The sequence below is a fragment of the Triturus cristatus genome, chromosome 2_1 (assembly GCF_964204655.1).
Source record: "Triturus cristatus chromosome 2_1, aTriCri1.1, whole genome shotgun sequence".
NCBI classification, from domain to species: domain Eukaryota; kingdom Metazoa; phylum Chordata; class Amphibia; order Caudata; family Salamandridae; genus Triturus; species Triturus cristatus.
Window position 1 is genome coordinate 27,033,436 of NC_140581.1, and position 16,198 is coordinate 27,049,633.

General features: G+C 50.7%; 1 protein-coding gene across 1 annotated transcript in view; it reads left to right on the plus strand.

The window, feature by feature from the left end:
* The window catches only part of LOC146863643 (protein mab-21-like 3), a 121,805-nt gene extending 106,192 nt beyond the window's left edge, over positions 1–15,613 (plus strand). Inside the window, exon 5 of the mRNA XM_085627723.1 lies at positions 15,425–15,613. The gene's annotated coding sequence lies outside the window, so the exon portion shown is untranslated. The remainder of the gene's footprint in view (positions 1–15,424) is intronic.
* The last annotated feature ends 585 nt before the right edge of the window (positions 15,614–16,198 follow it).

Here is a 16,198-nt window from a genome sequence, read left to right on the forward strand (position 1 = left end):
GTGGCCCTTCTTCACCTCCGGGGGGTGTCGGTGTTTCCCTACCTGGACGATTGGCTGATCCAGGCTCCTTCCCCGGCGGTCATGTCTCTGCACCTGTCCTTGACCATCCTTACGCTAGAAAGTCATGGGTTTCTGGTGAACTTTCCGAAATGTCAGCTCCTACCTGCTACTCGCCGGACTTTCATTGGGGCCGTCTTCGACTCGATCCTGGGCAAGGTGTTCCTGCCGGATTCTCGTATTCGGCATCTTCAATACCTCTTGCGGAACTTGTTGCCCCAGGCTGCGGCCCCCCTTCTTCAGTGGCTCGAGGTTCAGGGTCATATGGCCGCTACTGTCTTCACCGTGCCCTGGGTCAGGGTTCATCTTCGGCCTCTGCTGTGGCATGTTCAGCGTTGGGTGCCGTTTCCGGTTCAGGACTATGCTCTGTCTGTGCCTGTGTCCTTGGGGTGGTGTCGGATCTCCAGTGGTGGCTGGATTCCGCGAATCTCTCGAAGGGGATGTGGATTCACCTGCCGCCTCCTTTGGTGTTGACGACGGATGCCAGTGCGGCCGGTTGGGGGGCCACGCTGGGGCAGTGGTCTGTTCAGGCTCACTGGCTCCGGATGGAGTCCCGTCGCTCGTCCAATTGGAGGGAACTGTCTGCTGTGGCCAGGGCTCTTCGTTTCTTCCGCCCCCGTCTGCTGGGGTGCAATGTCCTGGTGAGGTCGGACAACACCGTGACTGTGGCTTACATCAACCACCAGGGCAGTACTCGCAGCCCTTCCTTGAATTTGGTGGCCTGTGCGATTGCAGGTTGGGCGGAGTGTCATCTTCTGGCTCTCTCTGCTCAGCATATCCGGGGGGTGGACAATGTGGTGGCGGACGCCTTGAGTCGCAGGTTTCCATCTTCCCTCTCCCTGTGTCTCTCCCCCAGGGTGTTCCGGTTGATCTGTCGGAGGTTCGGGAGTCCCCTGCTTGACTTGTTTGCCTCCCGGGCGGATGCTCAACTCCCCCTGTTTTGTTCTCGGGCCCCGGAGTTGGGTGCTTGGGGGGTGGAGGCGTTGTCTCTTCGGTGGCCCCCTTGGTTGCTGTACGCCTTCCCCCCCTTCCCCCTGATTCCTGCCTTCTTGCTGAAGGTCCAGCGGTTGGGTGCCCAGGTGGTAGCGGTCTTACCTCACTGGCCGCGGAGGTCCTGGTTCCCATTGTTGTTGAGCCTGGCGGTGGGCCCTCCTTGGATTCTGCCACGTTATCCGTCTCCCCTGAGGTCCCCCTCCCCTTCCCTCCTGGTCCCTCTCACCTTGGCGGTTTGGAGGTTGAACGGTTGTCGCTTGGGGTCCGGGGTTTGCTTGATCACCTCATCACTGTGATGCAGGGGTCCCGTAGGGGTTCCACTTTGTCCTCCTACTCTAAGCATTGGGCTTCTTTCTCCTCCTGGTGTGCGGGGCTTGGTCTCTCTCCTGTCTCTTGTCCTATCGCTTCCATTCTGCAGTTTTTTAGGTCTCGCTCTCGAGACCTATTGTCGCCGAGATGCCTCTCAAGGGAGACAGACCGGGGCACGCGCAGCGATTGGGGTCGGGGTCTATGGACGCGCTTGCGCAGACACACACGCACACACACAGACACACGCGCGCGCACACACCCCGCCGCTGCCGACCCCCCTTTTCCAAAAATACTGAGAGGTGTGTACACTACCAGCGCGACGTCCGTATAATAATGTATAAGTGACAAAGAGTTGAAAAACAAAATTACTTTTCCGCTGCAAGCATTGGCTACGCAAAACATTATTTTAACTTTTCAGTTTCACTTTCATTTTACTGTAAAAAGGCCTTGCGGATAATTCGCTGCAATATTAGGAATTTGCGCCTCCCCCCTACGCCCCGCTCCCCCAAATAAGTACATCAGGAACAAACTAAAATCAATATCTATAGATTAAAACTTGGCTCTCTCCCCGAAACCTCAGCACTCCTCTATACAAAAAAAAAACGAAGGAAGGCCGTGTTATTAAATGCGCTGGCGTTGCAGCGCGCGCCCCGCATGCATGCTCCCCCACTCCCAGCGCTCCAGGGCCATGGCGCACGGGCGGGCACTCACCTGTTCTGAGACGGCCCGGAAGAGGCACGAGGCATCCTTGGCTGTCAGCTTGCGGTACAACCCCAGAGAGCCGAGGAAGTCATCCATGGTTACGTCGTTGAGGGACTTCTGCCCGAAGTACTTCTTCATTCCCCGCTGCATGGTGGCGGTTGGATACTGCGGGCTGGGTCTGTGCTCTGTGGCCGCCCCCTCTCACGGCCCTTAATCAGGGCTCAGGGGCTGCACATTTGGGCAGGAACCTCGCACCTTCGCGCACGACGCGCCGCGGCCTCTGCGCCCACAGGCCTGCCCGGTGAGCGTCCGACCTCCCGGGCAGCAAGCATGTCGTCTGTTTTGCAGCCAGCCCCCTCCCCCCAAACGTGCACCGCCCCACCTTTTTACAAAGTTGCAAACCTCGGATGTTTTTGTGCTCCAAAGAAGGCACGTCAAGACGTTTGTTTATCAAGCACTCATTTAAATGTCTTTGAAACGAGGACTGCAAGGCATTAGTCTTTAAACTGTGACGTATGCTAGTTAACAGTCTATATGGACCGATTTTTGTCACACCTGCTCATTCACCCCCATCATACCTGTGTGTGGCCGCTTCGCCGTTCCAACAGGCCCAGTACCTATGGTGGTATAATTTAGTGTGCTCCAGCCGGAACTTTACCATACTCGAAATATAGTTACATTCCATTGCCTTCTATTAATTACCCCCCCTGCAAATTCACAACGTTTCCTTAGTTTGCCCTGTTGCCCTGCTTTAACTTAAGTGGACGCTTGACATGAGCACCAGTTTCATTACACAGGGACACATTCTTTATATGGTGTAGATTGACTGTGCAGCTTTCACACAATTATGTAGCCATCACTAGAGAGGGGCTATGGCTCCGTCCACACATTGGAAGCCAGGAGTACATGTTTTGATAGGGCACAAGTTTTGTGTTTCCGCAAAAAAAAAAAACTTACTTCTGAAAAAAAAAATACTTACCCTCCATACAGCTGGAATTATATTGTTTATTTATCCTGCTGCCTCATCTTGAACTTTGATGGACATACACATGACATTGGAATGCTATTAAAGTGTCTTAGACGAATGGAAAATTAATTTTGTTTTTCTTTGGCAGCAGCAGAGATGGCAGGAGGACTGTCATTATCCTACATGGAGTTTAGGTGTGACTTGGCAGTACCAATGTTACCTGACATTCTTACCTACACCAATATTACCTAAGCCAGTAGGTAGTTAGAATTAGGATGTAGTTTCTATAGGAAGAGCGTTTTTTTCATTTGCCAATAACTTTGGAATCGTTTGATTAATTTTCCCGAAATTTTTAAAGCTAGTTTGACACTCACTTCAGCTGCTGTCTTGAAAGTTTCGTGGTGCTCCTTCAAGCGGGAGGCTGAGAAAAGGGAGGAGAGCCCCCAAAATGCATTTTCCCTGTGTTACTTTCCATATTATTGATACACGGCTACAGACCAAACGGCTGAACAGAATGACACCAAATTTGGCAGAAAGGTAGATGTCGGATCAGGGAAGTGCCTGTTTGTGATATTGTCAGAGGCAGCTCCTCCGCTAAGGCGGAGGAGCATCACCCACTGCTTTTAAGCAGTGTAAATAAAGGAAACAAAATGATAATAACACAGTTTCTGTGCTGCTTTGCGTGGATGGCTGATCTGTTCTCAGAGCAGGGTAAGGAAGGAGTGGTTTGCCCGCTCCTAGTGTGCAATGACTGTTTGGCTGGCCCTATGGGGCGGCCCAAACAGTCATGCGCACTATGAATGTTCTCCATACAGGCTGCATTACAGCCTGCATGGAGAAAATGCCCAGGCCCACAGTCTCCATCTGAGTGCCGAACCACGGCACTCAGACCAATCACAACGCTGCATTGCAGCGGTGCGGTTCGTCAGGGGAGCCATGTGCTTACCAATCACAACACTGCAAGTTGTGATTAGTCAGGGGAGCCTGGGTGCTTCCTGTTCGGTGGAGTCCTGACATGGAAGAGAGACATGGCGGCGATTAGGTAAGTTATTTTTATTTTTTATACCTCACACCTGCCCCGCCACCCCCGAACGGTGCCGTCCGCCACTGAATTTGGTGTAAATCCGTTCAGTAGTTGTGGAGTTATTTAAAAAAATTCCAATTGTATATATAGGGACGCAGGGTATATGCGATACCGCCAGATCTTGTGCTGAGATCTAATTGGCTGCCAACAATTCAAACCAGGAGGTGTTGGAAGCCATCTTGTGGCTCAGCTTGAATCGAGTCACAGACAATTTTTTGCAAAAAAAGAAAAGGGGGCAGGGTAGAAACACCCTGATCCCCTAGGCCTCCTGAGGGTGTGGGGGTCCCACAGGAACCCGCAGGGCCCCAAAAAAATTCAGCTGAAGTGCTGCTGGATCCACGGATTGCACAGCCTCCCCCTCCTCCTGGGGCTCGTTGTGAGGCAGCTGACAGAGTATAGAAAGTATAACTAGACCAGCCAAGTCGCCCCTACGGTTTCTCCTATAAATCAAAGTTCCCTCTCCTTTTCAGCAGGATCCATGCTTGATTCATCTACAGGAATCACAGAGGTCCTACCCTAGTTAGTGCCTTGTTTCCTTTACGCTCCCTGGGCCCTAGCTGTGGGTCGCATTAGGTTGGTCTGTCACCTGTAATCTTTTGCAGCTGTCGTTTGCTGCCCCGAATTGTCTGCTCCACTTCAACTTTAAAAATGAGTCACACACGCGCATGTTTGATTCGGTTGAAATTATTATTATTTTTTTTGCAGATTTATATAGCGTGAACTCGGCCTGAAGGTATTGGGGCACTTTATAGGAGCACCAGTTATTGTTACACAAGGACACATTCATTATTTAGTAGGCATGGGAGATTAAGTGATTTGCCCAGAATCACTGGATGTGGAGTCAACCCCAGTCTCGAACCTTGGTTTCCGAGCTCCAAAGTCGGCAGTCTAGCCGGTGAGACCACATCCTCTCCCGTTTTCTCCATTTGGTTGAAAACACGCACTAATTATTATACTGCGTCTTACCTGCCTGGATCGATGAATGAAATCAGGCATCCCGTAATGGAAAGCAGCCTTGTTATTAACAGGCCTGTTGATTCCTGTCCATTAACACTTTTTTTTAAACTTTCTTTTTCATACCAGGCCCTTCTGAAATAAATCACAGGCTGCCAGCGTGAGGCCCTTGTTTACCTTTCTTTCATCGCAGAAGGCAAGCTGCGCTTCCCTAGTTAGCTAAGCTTTCTAAGGGCTGCCTCTTACATCAACAAGCATTTGCAATGCAATAGGTCTCGCAGTTACACGAGTTAAAGCTATTGGCATTGTAAATGACAATGCCAATAGGCATTGTTATTTGTAATGTCAATAGCTCAAACTCGCGTAAATGCGAGACCTAATGCATTGCAAATGCTTGTCTTGGATGGGTTTCAGAAGAAGTACGCTTTGTCTACTCTGAGGGGGCAGTGGGCTGCTCTTCGGGCTTTCCGGGATCCTGATTCTCTTCCTTCTGCTGATGGTTTATTGGTTTCCCGTTTGTTCCGGAGTTTCTCTCTGTCTTCTTCTTCTTCACGCTCTCCGGTTCCTCCTTGGGATCTATCTTTGGTCTTGGGTGCTCTGCAGTCTGCTCCTTTTGAGCCCTTGGAGTCGGTGGACCTTAAGTTCCTCTCTTTTAAGGTGGCGTTTTTGGTTGCTGTGACTTCTACCAGGCAGTTGGGTGAACTCACTGCATTACGCTGTTCTCCTCCCTTTTTGCGTTTCTTGGATGACGCGGTGGTCCTTTCTTTGGATCCTGGTTTTGTTCCCAAGATTCGTTCTCGGTTTCATTGCTCTCAGGAGTTGGTTCTTCCTTCTTTCTGTCCTTCTCCTTCTTCACCTGCTGAGTTGTTGCTTCACTCTTTGGATGTGCGGCGTGCTTTGTCCCTTTATGTTGCACGGTCTGCGGAGTTCCGTTCCTCGGACTCCCTTTTTGTGACTTTTGGTTTGGCTGGTCGGGGTAAGGCTGCATCTCGGCTTACTCTTGGTCGCTGGATCAAGTCTGTTATTTCTTTGGCTTATCAGGGATCTGGTTTGCCTTGCCCTTCTGGTGTTCAGGCCTGTTTCTGCTTCCTGGGCTGCTTTTCATGGGGTTTCCCGTGATGAAATCTGTCGGGCTGGGACGTGGGCCTCTGAGTCTACTTTTGTGAGGCACTATCGCTTGAATTGTGCTCTGTCTGACCGGACCAATTTCGGTAGTGGTGTGTTGCGTGCTGTGGAGGTTGTTCCGCCTCCCTGATTCTGTGTTTTTTTTCATTAAACTGTTTTTTGCTGCACGCCTCTTTGTGTTCGGTCTCTGTTTTCTGTGTGGTTTGCCAAAGGCCTGTTGCTGGGGGTGCTTTGGTATGCCTCATTAGTGATGACTGGGTCGAGGACGAGGGACGGAGAGGTAATGCTATGATTACTTACCGGTAATCCCCATTACTCTTAGTCCTACTCGTCCTCGATCCAGTCATGCTTCCCGCCCGCCCTCCCTGATCAGGCCTTTGTTGTTTGGTATGTCAGGATGTGCCTTTGATTGGCTGGGTTATTATAGCCCCTGACGGGAGGGTGGGTGGAGCCTAAAAAGCGTTTCCTGTTTTGTTTCCTGTCTTGTGGAATACCTCATTAGTGATGACTGGGTCGAGGACGAGTAGGACTAAGAGTAATGGGGATTACCGGTAAGTAATCCTAGCATCAGCGCGTCTTCCTCCACACTATATATGTTTTTTCAAACAATGTTTAGAATGTGTGCCGACAATACTGGAGATGTTGGTACCCTCTATGAGACAGTGGAATGCATTAAATACAAACTCGCTGCAATTATTCACATTTTTTTGGCAGGCAAAAGGAAACCCCAGGGTCGGCTTTTAACAACATGAAGTAAGGAATTAATAAAAGCCGTCGTCCTTCCGGATGCGTTTGTTTTCCGACATTACATCTGCTGCTGATTAGATCAATCAGATGTCCCGGGACTTGTTCAGGTGACGACAAGCACCGGTAAAGGGAGAGTGCCTTTCCCCGGATGCGGCAAGTCAGGAAAAGCCAGGATGATAGAACTGGGTTCGGAGGCTTCCATTAATGCGTCCAGCATGCTTGGGATCTGGCGAAGGGTTACACAGGAAATACGTGTATTGCACAGCAACAGCATTCAACGCAATTGAATTACCTCTCAGTTGTCGACAAAGGTTTACATGTATTTTAACATGTTTGAGCAGAGTACACATGCACACACACATATACTCGCTGTTCCTGACTGACATTACGACTCTTGCGTGGGCAGATGCGGATTCGGGCATCTGAACTACTGATATTATTCGAGGGAGTGAGATTACCCTTCGCATTCTTGGACGAAATTGAAATAGGATTTATGACGGAAGGTTAGGACCCGGTGCAGTGACCTAACTATTACTCTTTTCCTTTGACTTTGGAAATAAGGCACATATTTTTCTGAATAACATAGATAGATCTTTTAGAGACCATGACCGTTGAGATAAAGAAGAAGGAATATTAGCAACCATTCCTATTACCAATACAGCGATTCTCTTGCCCTGAAGAAGTCCCGAGTTGGACGAAACGCGTCGGCTGCTTTGGCTGTTTTTATGTGTACATAACAATTGAAATAAAGAAGATTGCTCTGAAAAGAAACCTTATGGATATGGATTGATTTACATTATACTTGGACATTTTTTTGAGTGGTGCTACTTGTGCTGTTGTTTTCTACACACACATATACTCACTGCTCTTGAAACCCATTTACCTTTAGATGTGTTATTAAAGATGAGTGTGAGCAAGCGGGCGGCCGTTTGATGCAGCGCTGCCCATCCAGTGATCTTGTGAACATGGCCGCCCCTGCCTGGATGCTCTGGCGAGGCCTGGTCTGCTGGGGGCATCAAGCAGTTGTCTGGAGCTCTTCATAGCGCAGCCCATCCGGTCATGACTGTACTGAGCTCATGGTGAGTCCACCCCTGCATGGATGCTCCGGCCTGCTGGGGGCATCAATCAGTTGTCCTGACCTCTTCGCGGATCTTGGCACCTTTCAGTGTTACCTGCCCCTCCGCGGCCTGTTCTCACGTGGCTGCCCGCTTGGTATTCCGCATCCGAGGCCTGCTGACTGCCTTGTGACCCTTGCTATAAAGCAGGCCGGGTAGTGCAGGGGGGCTGGTACAGGGCAGTGTTTGAGCTCTGTTCCTGCCCAGCGGGGTGGGGTACTGAAGTTTGATTTATCAAGCATTTGTAACATTTGGCAAAGCGCTCTCCCTACCCAGGCACCCTCTGGAGGCCCCGAGCGCCCCCCCCTTCGCCCCGGAATGTTCTGTAAAGGTTGCGCCAGATGTGCGTATTACTGCCTCCCAGTCGCTCTCGTATCCCCAAAGCGACGAGTACTTAAACGTATCGCTCTCCCTGGACTGTCGGCTCTTGCAGCCTTCTGCAGGCCCCACCCGGACCCCTCTTTAACAAGCGGACGCCATGACGTATTTGCTCGGCTTTTTCTGCCGAGCCACTTGCACGGCCTCAGCTGCAAAAAGGTTTCTTATCTTTATGGGGCCATGTGTTTGGCCCCATAAAGATAAGAAACCTTTTGCGACAAATGCAAAGCAGGCCAGGCCGTCCAAATGGGACGGCTCAGAAAGCCAAGCAAATACGTCAGGGACACCTCTTTTCCAATGGCTGGCCACTGTTTAGCATAAACGGTGACGGCAGCCAATGGAAAAGAGGGGCGGGGCTTAATGGCCCTTACAGAAAATACCCACATCTCATTAAATCTCGCCAGCGAGACTGCGCATGCGCGCAGCCTATGCCAGGCGAGACCTAAAAAGGCGGTTTCTTCTCATCTACACCCCAACCCTGGACTCCCACGGTGTATAACGTGGGTGAATTACCAGGACATTTTAGGCGTGTTCCTTCGAGCTTTGAGCTAGAAGGCATGCACTTGGCTCTGCTTGGGGCTTGGGTGTCCTTAATAAAACTGCTGGAGGTTGTTAAAAAGTAGGTGGGGGGACCTAGATGGAAAGAGATTGAAAAAACCTCAGTGGAGAAGTTTTCTGGTGGCTGATAAAAGGTAAAGAGAACTAAAGTGGGAGGGATGTATTTGTGTTAAGTTTATGAAGGGAGTTAAATGAAAAGGGGGAGATTGGCAGCCTGGGCCAACAGCAGCTAAGCCGGCTCCCAGGGCGATTAGCAGGGGAGAATTGAAGGAGGAAGGACAGGTTATCATAGGGGGGTGTACATACCAGGATGAAAAGACAAGACTTAATGATCATTCTGTCATAGGTTTGGTGGAAGGGCACAAACACAACTGCTCCTACGGCAGAAAATCACAACTACAGAGAACAGTCGTCATACCAAACATTAGATACACAAAACGTGAGTGGACCACAGTGTCTTCACATGAAGAGTGTGTGTGTGTATGTGACCATTATTTATATTCATCAAGGCAGGAGAGTTTGAATTACAGTCCTAGACAAACCCCTTTAATATTGGATCAATAAAAGTAAATACAGCGAGATTGAACTCACCATCGCCTCCAAGCTAGACTGCATGAATGCAGGTCTAATTTGTCAGGGCCCCACAAGTCTTACCTGTTGCACTCGTGGAGCTATCTCGCAGGGACGCCGTGAGCAACCTCCACCGCTCCCCTCCCTACCTGATCAAGGTGAAGAATCAGACCCAGGCACGGAGGAGACCAGGGAAAGATGCCTAATGGTATCGGGGACAAGACGTTTGTCGGAGAGGATCAGAGGAGGAGTCACGCTAGACCGGGGATGCTCTCTGGGTATCGCCAGCTAAACAGAGGAATAACAATGATTTAGTGTGCCTGCCTTCCTTTCGGAGATCACACGTACAGGCGCAACAATCATACAATAATACAGAGCTGGTAGGAACAGTCAATAGTCACCTGGCATCAGATGTTTGTATTTCCCTTCGTGGTACTCCAGATAGATGGCTGTATCGGTGATCCCGATGTCTTACGTGCAGAGGGTCAAGGGTCGTCGTACATGTTTGCCGGACTGCAACATGCAATGGAGTAAACAAATGCGCTCCTGCGCGGTAAGGCCTAAAGAAGAAGAACACGTGACCACGCTTCCCTGTGCGTGTCACGAAGGTAAGTACAAATGCGCTCCTGCGCGGTGAGGTCAAAAGAAGAAGAACACGTGACCACGCTTCCCTGTGCGTGTCACAAAGGTAAGTACAAATGCGCTCCTGCGTGGTGAGGCCAAAAGAAGAAGAACACGTGACCACGCTTCGTCGTGCGTGTCACGAAGGTAAGTACAAATGCGCTCCTGCACGGTGAGGCCACAAGAAGAAGAACACGTGACCACACTTCCCTGTGCGTGTCATGAGTACGAGTTACAAGGCGCTCTTGCGCTCCTGTGTGGCAAAAGGGTAACGGAAATCCGTGACCACGCTGCCTGCGTGTGTCATGGGAAGAGTCAGGGGTGATGCCCTCATGCGCGGGTGGGGGCAAGAACGCCCACGAACATGCTTCCTGCATGTGTCACGGGACAAGGCAGGCGTCTGCCGAAGCCACGCTTCCTCTAGCGTGGCGCGGCAAGTACCTGCGAGGGTGCTGCAACGGGGGTGTTTCCAGAACGTTGGGGTTACCTCCACGAGAGTCCGGAGGCAGGGATCCGATGCGCCGAAACAGGCGGCGGAAGCAGCAACACGTCTTCAGTACTGGAAGCACTGATGGGAGTGGGCGCCGCGGTTAAATGCGGCCTCACCCGGAAGTGCTTCCTATCGTTTTAGCGAGCACTAGAACGCTAACCTGACAGCGGTGTGCGCTCCAAAAACCGGAAGCCAGCATTCATACCATAGAACACCCCCGGCTGGGACCATGACAGTACCCCCTCCCAAGACCGCCCCCTCCCTACACAGGGGTAGCAGGGCGAGGTTTGCGTGGGTATTGGGCATGAAAGGCGCGTACGCACAGGGGGCGTGGCGGACATGGGACAGAGGTTCCCAGGAACGTTCCTCAGGCCCATACCCCTTCCAATCCACTAAATAATAGAGCCGGCCTCTAGTCCTTCGGGAATCAAGTATGGCTGTCACCTCATATTCCTCGTGATTGTCCCTGAGGATAGGAGGGGGAGAGCCGGTGATGCAGGTTTCTGACTGGACGGGACGTAGGAGGGAGACATGGAATACTGGGTGTATCTTCATCTGCTGAGGTAAAGTGAGTTTCATTGCCACTCGGTTGATGACCTTCTCGATGGGAAGCGGGCCTACGTACCGTGGCAATAGCTTTTTAGGACCGTGCACATTGAGGTTCTTTATTGATACCCATACCTCATCCCCGACCTTGTAGATGTCGTCAATGTAGGCGACACAGAACTGATCCAAGTAGTCCCTTAAGACTTCATCTATGAAGTATTGAAAGGCAGCCGGAGCGTTGCAGAGCCCGAAGGGCATGACCCGGTATTCGAATAAACTGTATTTCGTCCGAAATGCGGTCTTCCATTCATCGCCTTCTCGGACCCTGATGAGATGGTACGCTCCTCGTAGATCGAGTTTGGTATAAATGGAGGCGTTCTTTACTTGAGCCAGAAGGTTGGAGATGAGAGGCAGAGGATATCGATTTTTTATGGTGATGGTGTTTATGGCTCTATAGTCGATACACGTCCTTAGATCTCCTTCCTTCTTAGCTACAAAAAACAGAGGGGACGAGACGGGTGACTTGGAGTGGTGGATGAAACTGTTTTGCAGGAATTCTTCCAGATAGATCCGTAGATGGAGGTTCTCTTTCTCTGTGAGCGAGTAAACACGGCTACAGGGAAGGGTTGAACCTGGTATGAGGTCTATCCGGCAATCGAAGGAGCAATGGGGGGGCAAGGTATTCACCCCTTTCTTGTCAAAGACAGAGGCCAGGCCTGCATATGCCTTGGGTACGTTGTCCTGGGTGACTAAACCCATCCCTATCATAGGCACTGACCGAGCTGGTACCGAGGGGTCACTTACCGCCTCCTCATGAGGATAGCAGGTGGCGGTACAATGAGAGGAGTTTAGAGTCACGATCCGGGTCAGCCATTCGATGTGAGGGTTGTGTGTCACTAACCAAGGAAGCCCCAAAATGAGCTTGAACTGAGGAGCATCGATCTTCATGGCTTCGGTTTGGTATCGTATGAGCCCAGATGTTAGGTCGGTGCCATCCACAGCCTTCACGCTTTCTGGTTTACTCATAGCCACGGTCGGTATGGCTAATCCTTCCATGTAACCTGTGTCGATGAAATTCCCTGTCGCACCTGAATCGATGAGAGCGGTGACTGCCCAAATCCGGCCTGTCGAGGAACGCAACGTAACTGACAAACCCATGTGCCTGATGTTGACGAGCGAAAAGGTAGGGGGGGTCTGCATGGATGAAGAACCCAGTAGACCAACCCCATCGCCTACTGGGTTTCGTCGTTTCCCGCTTCATCCGTGCGGGAATTCGTGAGAGCAAGGGATTTCTGAGTTGTTGGTTTGGCTGGTTTAACAGGGCATTCCCTGACAGAATGTTCGTTTTTGCCGCAATAAAGGCACAGGTTCTGTTTTCGTCGTTTGTCTCTTTCCTCCCGGGTTAGGGGACCACGGATTCCGCCGATCTGCATTGGTTCGGGTGCTTCCTGGGCCTTCCCTGGTTCAAACCTGTTTTTTTCTCGAGACGACATGAATCGAACTTCCGTGCCTTTATGTCTTTCACTTTTTCGCTCCTGCAACCTGAAGTTTAGTCTAACCACCAGGTCAATGAAAGACCCTATATCCTCCGGGGGTTCGGCCTGTTGCGCGAGAAGGTCCTTAATGTCGTCCCGCACCCCCCTGTAAAAAACGGACACCTGCTTGGATTCTGGCCACCTTGCTTCAATAACCAGTCTGTTGAAAGTGGTTATGTAATGTAGGAGATCGGAAGAACCTTGTTTCAAATTCAGGAGCTCATTGTCCGCGGCCTGCATGAATGTGTGGCGGGCGAACATTCGCCGCAGGGTTTCCTTGAAGACGGGGAGCCTATACAGCATGGGATCATCGTTTTTGACCAAGGCTATTGACCACTGGGCAGCGTCTCCCCCGAGATAGGACAAGATGAACGCAACTTTGGAGGCATTGTCAGGGAAGGCGGTAGCACGTGCCATGAAATGTAGCTGGCATTGATTTAAAAAGATACTGTATTTAGCGCTGTCGCCATAGAAGCGTTCCGGGGGAGCTAGTTGGACGGGGTGAGGGGCTATCACCTGTATGGGTAGGTGATGGCCTTGTTGCTCAGGCACCACCCCCCCCGTGTTTGGTCCTGACTGCCGGATCTGGGCCCTAAGCCCCTGTCTGTCCTGCTGCTATCTGGCCTTGTAGTGTGGTAATGTCGTGGCGGAGACTCAGGTTGTCTGCCTGTATACAGGTCTGCATAGCTGCGATGTCCTGCAGGGTAATGTCGGGGTTACTCATGGCGCCCAGGCGAGATATTAAAACGTGGGCTTCCAGTTCTGTCAGGGCCCCATAAGTCTTACCTGTTGCACTCGTGGAGCTATCTCGCAGGGACGCCGAGAGCAACCTCCACCGCTCCCCTCCCTACCTGATCAAGGTGAAGAATCAGACCCAGGCACGGAGGAGACCAGGGAAAGATGCCTAAAGGTATCGGGGACAAGACGTTTGTCGGAGAGGATCAGAGGAGGAGTCACGCTAGACCGGGGATGCTCTCTGGGTATCGCCAGCTAAACAGAGGAATAACAATGATTTAGTGCGCCTGCCTTCCTTTCGGAGATCACACGTACAGGCGCAACAATCATACAATAATACAGAGCTGGTAGGAAGAGTCAATAGTCACCTGGCATCAGATGGTTGTATTTCCCTTCATGGTACTCCAGATAGATGGCTGTATCGGTGATCCCGATGTCTTACGTGCAGAGGGTCAAGGGTCGTCGTACATGTTTGCCGGACTGCAACATGCAATGGAGTAAAAAAATGCGCTCCTGCGCGGTAAGGCCAAAAGAAGAACACGTGACCACGCTTCCCTGTGAGTGTCACGAAGGTAAGTACAAAAGCGCTCCTGCGCGGTGAAGTCAAAAGAAGAAGAACACGTGACCACGTTTCCCTGTGCGCGTCACGAAGGTAAGTACAAATGCGCTCCTGCGCGGTGAGGCCAAAAGAAGAAGAACACGTGACCACGCTTCCCTGTGCGCGTTACGAAGGTAAGTACAAATGCGCTCCTGCGCGGTGAGGCCACAAGAAGAAGACCACGTGACAACGCTTCCCTGTACGTGTCACGAAGGTAAGTACAAATGCGCTCCTGCGCGGTGAGGCCACAAGAAGAACACGTGACCACGCTTCCCTGTGCGTGTCACGAGTATGAGTTACAAGGCGCTCTTGCGCTCCTGTGTGGCAAAAGGGTAACGTAAATCCGTGACCACGCAGCCTGCGTGTGTCACGGGAAGAGTCAGGGGTAATGCGCTCATGCGCTGGTGGGGGCAAGAACGCCCGCGACCACGCTTCCTGCGTGTGTCACGGGACAAGGCAGGCGTCTGCTGAAGCCACGCTTCCTTTAGCGTGGCGCGGCATGTACCTGGGAGGGTGCTGCAACGGGGGTGTTTCCAGAACGTTGGGGTTACCTCCACGAGAGTCCGGAGGCAGGGATCCGATGCGCCGAAACAGGCGGCGGAAGCAGCAACACGTCTTCAGTACTGGAAGCACTGACGGGAGTGGGCGCCGCGGTTAAATGCGGCCTCACCCGGAAGTGCTTCCTATCGTTTTAGCGAGCACTAGACCGCTAACCTGACAGCGGTGCGCGCTCCAAAAACCGGAAGCCAGCATTCGTACCATAGAGCACCCCCGGCTGGGACCATGACATAATTAAAACCACAGGTCTTCATTTTTGGGTGTGCTAGCATGACACCACCGTCACCTCCATGCTAGACTGCATGAACGTAGGCCTAAAAAAACACATAGAACTTCACCTATGTGAAGACCTTTGGGTTTGCTAGCATGACACCACCATCACCTTCAAGCTAGACTATATATGAACACTGGCCGAATATACACAATAGGTCTTCACCTTGCATGTGCTTCCATGATACCATGTATGGTAGACCATGACAAATTTGGAGTTATTTGTGTGTGATATCTGTCATTGTGTCTTGGGGGAGTCACCTCGAGGAAGGAAAGTATCTGAATCTCACAATCTCCTCACTTCTCCCCAAACTTTCTCTCTTACGCTGTTTTCCATCTGCCCCTCACTGTCCTTATCTGTTCTCCTTCCATGTAGTGCACACCGTGCTCTCTAGAAATGTCTCCATTGTGACCACGACAACTGCTGCCAAGAGCAAAGCAAGATACACACAGATGTATCTTAAAGTGATGGAAAGTTGTGAAGATCATGTTAAATTGTCTCTCCCTTACAGTCCCCAGCGAGGTGTGCTGAAGTGGTGCTTGGAAAGGACACGTCACATCAGGTCAACGATGATCAAAGTCAGAAAAGCATCAACAGTGATATCCTGCCATGGGAGAGGTCCACACCTTCCTCTGCCTTCGGATCCACCACAGATCCCGTTGACGTGGCACTAGATCAGAAAAATAAAGCAATGCATGGATTCTGTGTGTCCTCTGTGGCTTCTTTCCACTGTGGCTCAAGTAAAATGTGGGCCACCTGGGGAATGGGGGCAAAATACTTTATTTGGAGTCCAGTTCTATGACCTACAGCCTTAGAGGATCTACACGTGAACAATAGATACCTTATTATCATATAAGATTTAGTAGCCGGTTTAATAATAACTACAATAAAACCTCTATATAACTTAATGAATTTCCCAATATATTGAAAAAAATGTAAACATCTAAATTGTGTTTCAAATGTTCTTCTCAGAAAGCAAAGTAACCTTTGCCTATCTCTATATGCCCGTATTGTACCCCAGTAACCCCTCATGCTTCTTTAAATGCTGTCTCTCACTACACAATGTACTTTACGTTTCCTCATTCCACCAAAAACTTTTCCAAGGACCTCTTATGGCACCCCACTTCACTGGTTACACCACTGCTACAGCTCCCACCTGCATAGAATTAAAAATGTGGGCGCACCTTGGAGGGAATACGAGAGACAGACTCGAGAGATTTATTTTTTCTCTTATTAGCCTAGGAGTGAAATATATTCTAAAATGTATAAAGCAAACATATAATAT